Source organism: Hemitrygon akajei, chromosome 8 (genome assembly GCF_048418815.1).
Source record: "Hemitrygon akajei chromosome 8, sHemAka1.3, whole genome shotgun sequence".
Classification (NCBI taxonomy): Eukaryota; Metazoa; Chordata; class Chondrichthyes; order Myliobatiformes; family Dasyatidae; genus Hemitrygon; species Hemitrygon akajei.
This window is the reverse complement of record NC_133131.1, coordinates 132135277-132147719: the sequence shown is the minus strand read 5'-3', so window position 1 is coordinate 132147719 and position 12443 is coordinate 132135277. Positions and strand designations below refer to the sequence as shown.

Sequence of the window (12443 nt, the reverse complement as noted above, 5' to 3'; positions counted from 1 at the left end):
GGTGCAAGAATAATATGTGGTGTGAAGTGAAGGGAAAATTCATGAAAGTTTTGGAAATTGTTTGCTAGATCAACATAGAATCATACAGCAGGGAAACAGGCCATTCAGCCCAAATGGTCTATGCCAACCAATATTCTCATTAAAGCTAGTCTTATTTGCCTGCATCTGCCCCATATCCCTCTAAACACTTCCTATCCATGTACCTGTCCAAGTAGCTTTTCAATGTTGTTAAACTACTTCTTCTGATAGCCCATTCTATATATGGACCATCCCTTGGGTGGAAAAAGTTGCCGTATAGATTCCAATTAAATTTCTTCCTTTCAGTTTAAACCTATGCCCTTGATTTTAATTAAACAAATTATAAAGAGAAAAAGACTGAGAAGACTGTGCGCATTCACACTATCTATGCCATTCACAATTGTATACACCTCCTTCTCCCACAGCCCAATGAATAAAATCCCAACCTCTCTCCACAACTCATTACTTTGAGTCCCAGCAACATCCTCGTAAATCTCCTCTGGACTGTTTCCAACTTAATGGCAATTTTTCTATAGCAGGGTGATCAAAACTGAATACAATATGCGGCCTCACTAACATCTCAGAAACAGGTTTATTATCACTGGCATGTGACATGAAATTTGTTAACTTAGCAGCAGTAGTTCAATGCAATACACTGTACATAACTTAGAAGAGAGAAAAAGTAATAAAAAAATATATATATATTGAATAGATTAGAAAACATGCAAAAACCAGAAATACTGTATATTAAAAAATGTGAGGAAGTGTTGAAGGGTTCAATGTTCATTTAGGAATCAGATGGCAGAAAGGAAGAAGTATCTTGTACAACAGCAAAATATTGCAATGTTTATACTCAATTTTCTAACTGATGAAGGCCAGCATGCTAAACTTTCTTCATCACCCTGTGTGTCTGCAAAGGCATTTTCAGTGAACCATGTACTAGGTTCCTCTGTTTCCCCAGAGTCCTATTGACTGTGAAAATTCTTACCTCCCAAAGACATGTTGAGGAACTAACTAGCTGGAAGAATATTTTACATTTTTTAGATTTGGGAGGGGTTGGCCAATAATCCTATTGTAAAGGAATCTTTAGGGAGGGGTGACCATAACATGGTAGAATTCTGAAATAGAATTCTGAATTAGAATTTGAATTAGAATTCAAATTAAATCTAATCTGAAATGAGGGACTTAAAGGAAACTATAAGGATATGAAAAGAGCTGGCTGTGGTTGGTTGGGAATAGACAATGAAAGGTTTAACATGTGTATAAGAAATAACAACCAATTAAAATAGTAAAGCACAAGTCCTTTAAAACACAAAAACCAAAAAGAAAAGTATGACTGACAGGAGAAAATACATATACAGTTTAATCCATGAAAGGAGCTTATAAAATGGTCTGAAGATTAGCAGGCCTAAAGATTGAGAGCATTTTGGAACTAAAAGGGCACAGGCCCAATGTTATATTTAAGTTTGCTGATGACACCATTGTTATTGGCTGAATCAAAGGTGGTGACAAATCAGCATGTCAGAGATTGAAAATCTGGATGAGTGGTGGACAACAACAACCTCTCTTTCAGTGTCAGCAAACAAGGAGCTGGGAGGTCCATGAGCCAGTCCTCATCAGGGGATCAGAAGTGGAAAGGGTCAGCAACTTTAAATTCCTCAGCGTTATCATTTCAGAGGATGGGCCCTGGGTCCAGCATGTAAGTGCAATTACAAAGAAAGCACAGCAGCACTTCTACTTTATTAGAAGTTTGCAAGGATTTGGCACATCATCTAATACATTGACAAACTTCTATATACGTACAGTGGAGCATATACTGACAGGTTGCATCATGACCTGGTATGAAAACAACAATACACTTGACCTGAAAAGCCTACAAAAAGTAATGGATGCAGCCCAGTCTATCAGGGTAAACTCCTTCCCACCATTGAACACATCTTCAAGAAACCTTGTCACAGGAAAGCAGCATCCATCATCAAAGAACTCCACCACCCAGGCCATGGTATCTCCTCGTTACTGCCATCAGGAAGGAGGTACAGGAGCCTCATGACTTTCACCACCAGGTTCAGGAACATTTATTATTCCTCAATCATCAGGCTTGTGAACCAGAGGGGGGGATAACTTCACTCAACCCAACACTGAACTTTTCCCACAACCTATGGTCTCACTTTCAAAGTCTCTTCATCCCATGTTCTCAATACTTATTGCTTATTTATTATTTTGTTTTCTTTTTTTGTATTTGCACAGCTTGCTCTCTTCTGCACATTGTCCGTCTTGTGTGCAGGTTTCCATTGATTCTCTAATGTTTCTTTCTATTTAGTGTGAATGTCAACAAGAAAATGAATCTCAGGATAGTATATGGTGAATGTATGAATGTACTTTGAACTTTGAAGAATTTTTTTTAAAAGTCAAGATAGAATACAAGAATAGATAGACAGAAAACAAAATACCTTCTGCAAATGCATACAAATGCTTTTTAAAAGGAGAAGATTAGCAAGGACAAACATATCCTGGGGAAATATGAAAATGATGGAACAATTAAACAGCTTTCTGAAAGATTTCACCACATTGCCAGGAATATTACAGAACCAGGAATTTAATGATAATGAAGTAGTAAAAGAAATAAGAACACACTCAGTGATTCATAAACAGCTTCTTCCCCTCTGCCATTTGATTCCTAAATGGACATTGAACCCATGAACACTACCTCACTTTAAAATATATATTATTTTTGTTTTTGCATGATTTTTAATCTATTCAATATACCTATACTGTAATTGATTTATTATTTCCTCTTCTTCTTCCATATTATGTATTGCATTGAACTGCTGCTAAGTTAACAAATTCCATGACGCATGCAAGTGATAATAAACCTGATTCTGAATTAGTATAAAAAACTAAATAAGTTGATGGGCTTGAAAGCTCATCAATTCTGAGCAGTTAGCGATTGTCGCACTTCAAGGACTCTTTATCTTGTTGATTCATTCTCCTTATTTATTGCTATTCATTTCTATTTGCAATTGCACAGTTTGTTATTCATTGATCCTGTTTACAGTTACTGTCTTATACATTTGCTAAGTATGCCTGCAGGAGAAAAAAATCTCATGGTTGTATGTGCTGACATGTATGCACTCTGATAATAAATTTTACTTTGAACTTTGATCTACGTTCCAGAATAATAGACATAAGCAACAGAAATAGTTGATGCTCTAAAGATGAGTGGGGGTGGGGTTATCATCTATCAAAATTCTCTAGTTTCTGGAATCATTGCTGTGGATTGGAAGATAGACTATTTAAGAAAGGAAGGAGAGAGAGGAAAAAATCAAGGAACCATTGAGCTCTTAGTTCAATATCAGTGACAGAATACATAAAGGTTTTAATCAAAGAACACCCTGAAAAGAGAAAAGGATTGAGTCAATGTGCAGTTACAAAAAGTAAATCACATTTGTTTCAATCGATTGCAGTTCTTTTAACAAAGGGATCTTGTAGAACAAATAAGGGAAAGCCAGTGCATGTGGTGTTTGGAAGGATCCCATACAGTTTATTAGTCAGCAAGGTTAGACAACATGGAATATGGGTTAATACACCAATACACAACGACAATTGGTCATGAGATAGAAATCAAAGAGTGGAAGTTCCCAGATCAGCCGGCTCTTACTAATGGGTACCGCAGGCATCATGCTTGGACACCGGCTAGTCATAAACTATATAAACAATTTGGCCAAATATACCAAAAGTTTGGTTTTGATATTAAAGTACCAGGACTTAAGAGGATGGAAGAAGATATAAAACTGAGTGAGATTGGACAAGAACATGACAGATAGAATATTAAGTGGAAAAATACCAGGTCTTGTTCAGTTAACAATACACAAAATCTGAATATTTTTAAATGATGAGAGACTGTAGGGATCTAAAAATAGAAAATGCTGAAATGCATATTTAAGTTTGCTAACACCACCACTGTTGTTGATGAATCAAAAGTGGTGATGAATCAGCATATAGGAGGGCAATTGAAAATCTGACTGAGTGATGCCACAACAATAACCTCTAACTCAATGTTAGTAAAAACAAAGAGCTGATTATTGATTAAAGGAGCATGAACCAGTCCTCAATAAAGGATCAGAGGTGGAGAAGATCAGTTACTTTAAATTACTTGGCAAATTTCTTGGACTAAAGTTCAGCATTCAACACCATAATTCCCTCCAGGCTCAAGAAGCTCAGAGACCTCAGCCTTCACCATGCCTTGTGTAGCTGGTTCCTGGACTTCCTGTCAGATTGATGGCAAGTGGCAAGAGTGGGCTCCCTCACCTCTGTCCCTCTGACCCTCAACACAGGTGCCCCTCAGGGCTGTGTTCTAAGCCCCCTCCTTTACTCTTTGCATACCCAGGACTGTGTTGCCATCCACAGCTCCAATCTGCTAATTAAATTTGCTGATGATTCTACACTGATTGGCCTAATCTCAAATAATAATGAGGCAGCCTACAGAGAAGTCATCACCCTGACACAGTGGTGTCAAGAAAACAACCTCTCCCTCAATGTTGCAAAAACAAAGGAACAGGTTGTGGACTACAGGAGGAATGGAGACAGGCTAACCCCTATTGACACCAATGGATCTGGGATTGAGGGTGAACAGTTCCTCGGCATAACATCACCAAAGATCTCACGTGGTCTGTACGTACCAGCTGTGTAAAGAAGCACAACAGCGCCTCTTCACCTCAGACAGTTGAAGAAGTTTGGTATGGGTCCCCAAATCCTAAGAACTTTCTACAGGGCACATTTGAGAGCATCCTGACTGGCTTTATCATTGCCTGGTATGGGAGCTGTACTTCCCTCAATTGTAGGACTCTGTACCGGGCAGTGCAGACAGCCCAGCGCATCTGGAGATGTAAACTTCCCACTTTTCGGGGCATTTACAAAGACAGATGTGTAAAAAGAGCCCAAAGTATCATGGGGACCCGAGTCACCCCAACCACAAACTGTACCAGCTACTACCATCTGGGAAACAGTACCGCAGCATAAAAGCCAGGACCAACAGACCATCAGACAGCTTACTTCATGCTGATACAATTGTATTTCTACATTATACTGACTGTCCTGTTGTATTTATTACAAATTACTATAAATTGCCTTCTCCATGGATTGTCACCTTGTCGTGGTGGAGAAGCTTGTGTGGTCCTGAGATCCCGAGAACGAATCCGTCTGGAGCTATGCTCTTGGTAGGGTCACCCATGGTGGTAAGGTCGAGGGTGAGGTCCCTGTCAAAGAACAATCCAACCAAGGCCTCGACGGTGGAACAGGCGGACGAAGCTACTTCAAACTCAATAGCTGTGAAGGTGGATGAAGGCTGCAACAAATCCATCAGCTCCAATTATCATGGTTTCCTTGCCATGCAATCAGTTGGTTGATTTGTGCTTCTTGGAGTGCAACATCAAGTACACGTTAAACAAATACACGCACAGGTGTCTTCACTCTGTGGGTTTGAACATTCAAAGCCAAGACTGGACTCATAAGCCATTTGAGAGCCCATAAATAGATCAACGGAACAAGACCATCATCCTCGACCTCAAAGGATAGCCATGATGATGGTGACTATAAATTGAACATTGCACATTTAGACAGAGATGTAATGTAAAAAATTTTACTCATGTACATGAAGGATGTAAGTAATAAAGTCAATTCAATTCAAGTACCATTACAAATGAGGCACAGCAGCACCTCTACTTTGAGAAGTTTGTTAAAGTTTGGCATGTCATCTAAAACTTTGACTAACTTCTATAGATTTGCCATGAAGAGTATACTGACTGGTTGCATCACACCTGGTATGGAAGTACTGATGCCCTTGAAAGGAAAAGCCTACAAAAGTGGATACAGCCCATTCCATCACAGGCAAAGCCCTCTTCACCATTGAGCATACCTACAAAGAGCAGTGTTGCAGCAAAGTAGCATTCATTATCAAGGACACCCACCATCAAGGCCATGCTCTCTTCTCACTGCTGCCATGAGGAAGAATGTACAGAAGCCTTAGATCCCACACCACCAGGTTCAGAAACAGTTATTACTCAACAATCAGGCTCCTGAACTAGAGTGGATAACTTCACTCACTCAAACATTGAATTGATTCCACAATCTATTAATTTAATTTCAAGTACTCTACAATTCGTGTTCTCCATATTTATTACCCATTCAATATTTTTTCTTTTTTTTTTAAACACAATTTGTTGTCATTTGCACATGGGTTGTTTGCATCTTTGTGTGCAGTTTTTTGTTGATTCTATTGAGTTTCTTTGTATTTATTGTGAATGCCTGCAACAGAATAAATCTCAGGGATAGTATATGGTGACATAAACAGTATGCACTTTGAAAATAAATTTACTTTGAACTTTATATCACAGCCTGGTATGGAGGATCCAAAACATAGGATCACTAGAGATTGCAAAGGATTGTAAATTCACCCAGTTCCATCAAGGGCACAACCAACTCCACCAACAAGGATATCTTCAGAGGTACTGCTTTAAGAAGGCAGTACCAATCATTAAGAACCCTTATCCTCCAGACATACCCTTTTCTCTCTACTACCAAAGGGGAAGAAATACAGGAGCCTGAAGACCCACACAATAATTCAGAAATAGTTTCTTCCCTTCCACCATCAGATTTCAGAATGCTCCATGAATCCATGAACACTATCTGGGCTACACATGCCCTTACACTTCCTCCCTCACCACCATTCAGGGCCCCAGACAGTCCTTCCAGGTGAGGCGACACTTCACCTGTGAGTCGGCTGGTGTGGTATACTGCGTCCGGTGCTCACGGTGTGGCCTTTTATATATTGGTGAGACCCGACGCAGACTGGGAGACTGTTTCGCTGAACACCTACGCTTGGTCCACCAGAAAAAGCAGGATCTCCCAGTGGCCACACATTTTAATTCCACGTCCCATTCCCATTCTGATATGTCTATCCATGGCCTTCTCTATTGTCAAAATGAATCCAAACTCAGGTTGGAGGAACAACACCTTATATACCGGCTGGGTAGCCTCCAACCTGATGGCATGAACATTGACTTCTCTAACTTCTGTTAATGCCCCTCCTCCCCTTCTTACCCCATCCCTGACATATTTAGTTGTTTGCCTGTTCTCCATCTCCCTCTGGTGTTTCCCCCCCCCCTCCTTTTTTTCTCCTGAGGCCTCCCGTCCCATGATCCTTTCCCTTCTCCAGCTCTGTATCACTTTCACCAATCACCTTTCCAGCTCTGAGCTTCATCCCACCCCCTCCGGTCTTCTCCTATCATTTCGCATTTCCCCCTCCCCCCACTACTTTCAAATCTCTTACTACCTTTCCTTTTGGTTAGTCTTGACGAAGGGTCTCGGCCCGAAACGTCGACAGCGCTTCTCCCTATAGATGCTGCCTGGCCTGCAGTGTTCCACCAGCATTTTGTGTGTGTTGTTGTAAAAAAGTGAGGTAGTGTCCATGGATTCAATGTCCACTTAGAAATCGGATGGCAGAGGGGAAGAAGCTGTTCAATACAGTGAAGTGTGTTGTTTGCGCCCACAACTTACACAATCTAGGATATGATGGGGGCAGCCTTCAAGTGTTGCCACACACTCTGGCACCAAAATATTAAGTACGCAGGATGTCTGTCTCCAAGCCTCCAGCAGATTTGCAGGCATCGGGCCTCTGACTTCCTCAGTGGACTCGCAGAACTAGGGTTTTGGCCATTGGGCCACAATCTCCAGATTCACCAGCTTTGGTCTTCAAACTTTGGGCTTCTATGTTCAGTATTGCCTCCAGGATTTACCATCAACAGGACACCGAACTCCAGGCCTCAAATTCCATACTCACCGACTTGTCAACCTAGGGAGTCACTGGCCTCATGTTTCTAGCCTGCACATATCACCAATCCATGGAGCCAGTGTCTGGGGAATCTTGCTGACCTTGGGGGAGGGGAGGGTGTTCACTAACCTTCATCCTCATTGGTCTTTATCCACAGCACTTGGCAACATGATATCCGTCCACAGGGATCACTAGTTTTAGACTACAGAGCACTCCGACCTAGATTCCAGCCTGACCTCCACCTTTTCCACATCCCTGTCCCTAAACCCTAACCTGACTCCCAACTTTCACTCTGTCACCAAAACCATTCCTACGAACCCGAAAAAAAATACTACCTCTCTGAGCCATGACCTTGAAGGACATCAGAACTCAGTGCCATCTTGGCCGCCATCTGCCAGAAAGCAACAAATTTCTAAATCATATAAGACAGTGAAAATAAACATAATTCTGATAACATACTCACACAAAATATATTAAACAATGTTTAAACAAGGTTGGAGGGCTGCCCCATAATATTGTGCTGTTGTGATAATAATGGACTTTTGCTTGAAAAAGTGTCAGGATTGGGTACTAAATATTCCTGGATATAAGGTGTTCAAGACAGATAAGGAAGGAAAGAAGAATGAAGAGCAGGTATGGTGACACTATTGATTAAAAAATACTGCAATGTTTAAGTGTAATTCAATAAGTAATGGCCTTTAAGGAGATGGTTTAGGTATATTCCAATGAGGAGGAAAATTAGAGCAAGTTGAAACCACAGCTCCCCAGATAATCAAATGAAATAGAGTAAAATAAAGGGGGAAAAGACACATGGTAAATGTCAGGTTGCTAAACAAAGTGGAAACAAAGCTGCTTATAGAAATTTTAAAGGAGACAAAGGAAAGGAAATAATAAGAAAGAAAGAATACAAGAAAACAAAGGTTGAAATTCTTCTATTGTTATGTACACAGTAAATGTGTCATAGGAAAATGAATAAGGACCAAAAAGACAGAGTAATGGTACTTCACATTGGCCTTTATTAAGGAAGCTGAAGCTCTGCATAGAAAAATAAAATTGATGTACTGATGGGGTAAAATCTGATCAAAAAAGGGTGGGGGAGGGTACTAGAAAAGCCAGTTGCACTTAGAATGGATAAATTACTTTCCTCTCTGGATGGCACATGTCCAACATTGCTAATTAAGGGTAGAAATTGCAAAATATTGCTCATAAATTTGCAAACATCTGTAGATAGGGTGGTACATGAAAATGACAACTGCAAAATGACATGCTTATTCATAAAAGGATGCAAGGATAAATCCAGAAATTACAGGCCTGTCAGTTTATTCTTAGTGCTGGCAAATCTTCTAGAAATGATATTCAGCAATAAAAGTAACAGTCACTTGGTATGGGTTTGAATAGGAAATATTAACATAAAGTTGTTAAAGACAAGATGGTGTTAACTAATTTGGTAAATTAAATTGCTAAATTAGTTTGTTATAGAGGTATAAAACATAATAACCAGATATGCAGATAGCACAACATGGAAATGTGAAAATAGTAATAGATATTAGATGTAGCATTCTAGTGGAATGGACAAATATATACCAGATGAAATTTTACCAAATTAGTCCACATTGTTCTACAGTTTCAGCAATACCAATAGCTGAGGTTATATGTGCATAACATATTTAAAATTGAGAAAGTAGATTTAAAAAGTCAAGAGGATGCTGACTTTTTAAGACTGCCATAAACTACAAGGAAGTCAGGGCAAACCTCTCTTACTGCTAGTGTAGGTACAGTACCTATTTCTGGGTACTTCGGTTTATTTTAGGAAAGATATGAAGTTTTTACAGACAGCACAAAATAAATTCTAATATGGTTTCAAGTATGAGAACTCATCCTAATATATTTAACTTCTCCATTGGAACAAATGGGTATGATAAAGAAACTACATACTTTAGATTAGAAAGGGTTGGAGCATTCTTCTTGCTAACCTGCCTCCTGTTCAAAAGGGTCCCATTTTAAATACGTAGTAAGTTATGTGCCATCATAATGTTGAAAATATAAAGCATGCAACAGATCTAATTAACAAATCTGATAAGCACTACAGAGTTCCTACAGAGTGGATTCTAAATATCAGAAACATTATTAGGTAGACTAAATTTTGTATAGTAACATGGCTTACAAAGTCTATCAATAACATTGGTATTCAAGATTTGTAGTCGCCCTTTTGTTCCCCCATTATTGTGATTTATATGTTGTTGACAATGAAGGCTTTTGTAACATGATAAAATCTTGACTGTACAGCTTTGTACACTCATGTATTTATATACAACATAGCAATTTTTATGAATTGCACTGTAATGCAGTCGCAAACAACAGTTCACATGATATTTGTCAGCAATAATAAACCCGATTCTGATTCTCAGATACTAAGCAGGTTCTATGTTTTTCACTCTTCTGACATCTTAGTGCTAACATGCAGCTTCGACAATGCAGTACAGGCAAGCTGCATCATGGGAAAGGATGCAATCCTTGCAAAGCTGCAGACTTGCTCCACCTGCTGATCTGTGAAGAAAAGCATTAAACTTTTTGCCTCAATAGAAACAATCGGTGAAGCAATAGCGATAGACAAACCAAGAGGTGGCTAACAATTCATGGCTATGAACTGTTGTCACTCTAGTTTACAACTTAAGACACATTTGGAGAAGAAGCAAAGTTCTGTGAGGATATCCTGATTTAAGGCTCTAAGCTCTCCAGTAAAGATCATTGTTAAGCTTCAGGTTGAAGAAATGCTTCAAGGACACTCCAGATGGATATGTATGCTGCTGAATAGCCCTCTAATATGGCCATCCTGCAACTTGCAGGTAAAAGAGCCTCAACCTATCCATTCTCCTCTTATAACACAAGCCTCCAATCCCAGTGATATCCTTGTGAATCTTTCCTGCACCCTTGCCATCTGACTAACATCCTTCCTACAGTCTGACAACCAGAACTGCGCACAATACTGAAAGTATGGTCTCACCAACTTCTCGTATAGTGGGTTGTTTTTTGCAAAATCTACTAATAGTCAAAATCAAAGGATAGAGTCAAAATTGATCTACACCTCAATTTACTTTACATCACCTATTCTATCATCTTAGTATCGTAGTCATAATGCATAGAAATCAGCCCCTTACATTTATGCCAACCATCATGCCTACCTAGGCGAACACCACTTACCTGCTTCAGTTCCATATCTCTCTACATTTTAGCTACTAATCCTGACGGATTAGACTAATCCTGTTTCTACAACAGAAGAGACAAAGGTGGCTCACTGGTGACTTTAAACCAGTCCCTTTGGACAGATGGGGCTCATCAGCCACGGTTGGCAGCTCATCAAGGAGAAGGAAAATTCTGATCTCAAACCTCTGCAGCCTCGCAACTACACCCAGTCATGGGGAAGGCTTTGAGAGTAAACTCTGTGGAAAAATCTGGAGCTGGACTCCATCCTATGTTGAGTTCAATGCTGACTGGGAACTCTTGCAAAACTGTACGTCTCTGCCATTCCTTTGGGCTCTTCAGCTGCGTGGAGGAGCAGAAGCCTGCTACATGGGCAACATCCATGATTGACCCTGACCAACGGAGGCCTCACAATGTTAAAATATTAAAGCAGCACAGAAACCAACCATTTAGCTCATGATGCTTGCACTGACCAGGATAACAAATCTGAACTAATCCCATTTGCCTGCACAAAACCATATCTCTCTGTTCTTGACTGTTTATGTGTCTATCTAAATGTGGTATGTGGCCTCCGTTGGTCATGGTCGACCATGGGTACTGCGCCTCTGATAGTCACTGGGAGTGGCTTCTCCAGGGCGCAAGCCAGGGCAGAGTTGATATTGAGATCCATCTGTTGCCCATGCAGTGGGAACCCCCCCCCTTGCAGGACTGGGTACAGCAGTCAACCACTTTCAGGACTATGACTCTGGATTTTTCCTCGGGGTTTACTCCCAAAGCTTTTCCCGTGAGCAGGTATAGCCTCAAGGCAGCGGAGGTTTGAAATCAGAATTTTCCCTCTCCTGGATGAGCTACCATCCGTGGTTAACGAGCCCCATCTGCCCGGAGCAACTGGTTTTAAGGAGCCAGCGGTCCGCCTTTGCCCCTTCTCCTGTCAGTGAGATTAGCTCCACCAGGCATAAGAACTATGCCACACGTGAAAGCCAGGAGTTGGACTTGGTTGTCAGAGGCTGTTCGAGACGCACGCCATGAAGAGCATTTGTTTAGCAGTGGGAGCTTGTCCCCACTACCACCCTTCGACTATCACTACTATGTGTCTAAATGCTTCTTAAATATTGCTGTCTTAGCTGTTTCTTCAACTTCTCAAGGCAGTATGCTCCAGGCACCTACCACCCTGTGTGGAAAAAAATTTACTTTAAACTTTCTTCCTCTTATATTAAAACTATAGTAACTGACATTTCTATCCTGGGAAGAAAGACTAACCATATATCTCTCAGAATTTCCGATACTTTGATCAGGCCTCATCCTCCTTTTTCTGCTGAAAACAATACAAGTTTGGTCATCTTCTTCTTCAATCCAGGAAAATTCCTGGTGAACAACTTCAAAACCCCACATTCCT

At 40.3% G+C, this 12443-nt stretch overlaps 1 protein-coding gene across 2 annotated transcripts in view; it reads right to left on the bottom strand.

The window, feature by feature from the left end:
- spag6 (sperm associated antigen 6) overlaps positions 1-12443 on the bottom strand; it is a 138069-nt gene that overhangs the window by 75107 nt on the left and 50519 nt on the right. The gene's annotated exons all lie outside the window — the stretch shown is intronic.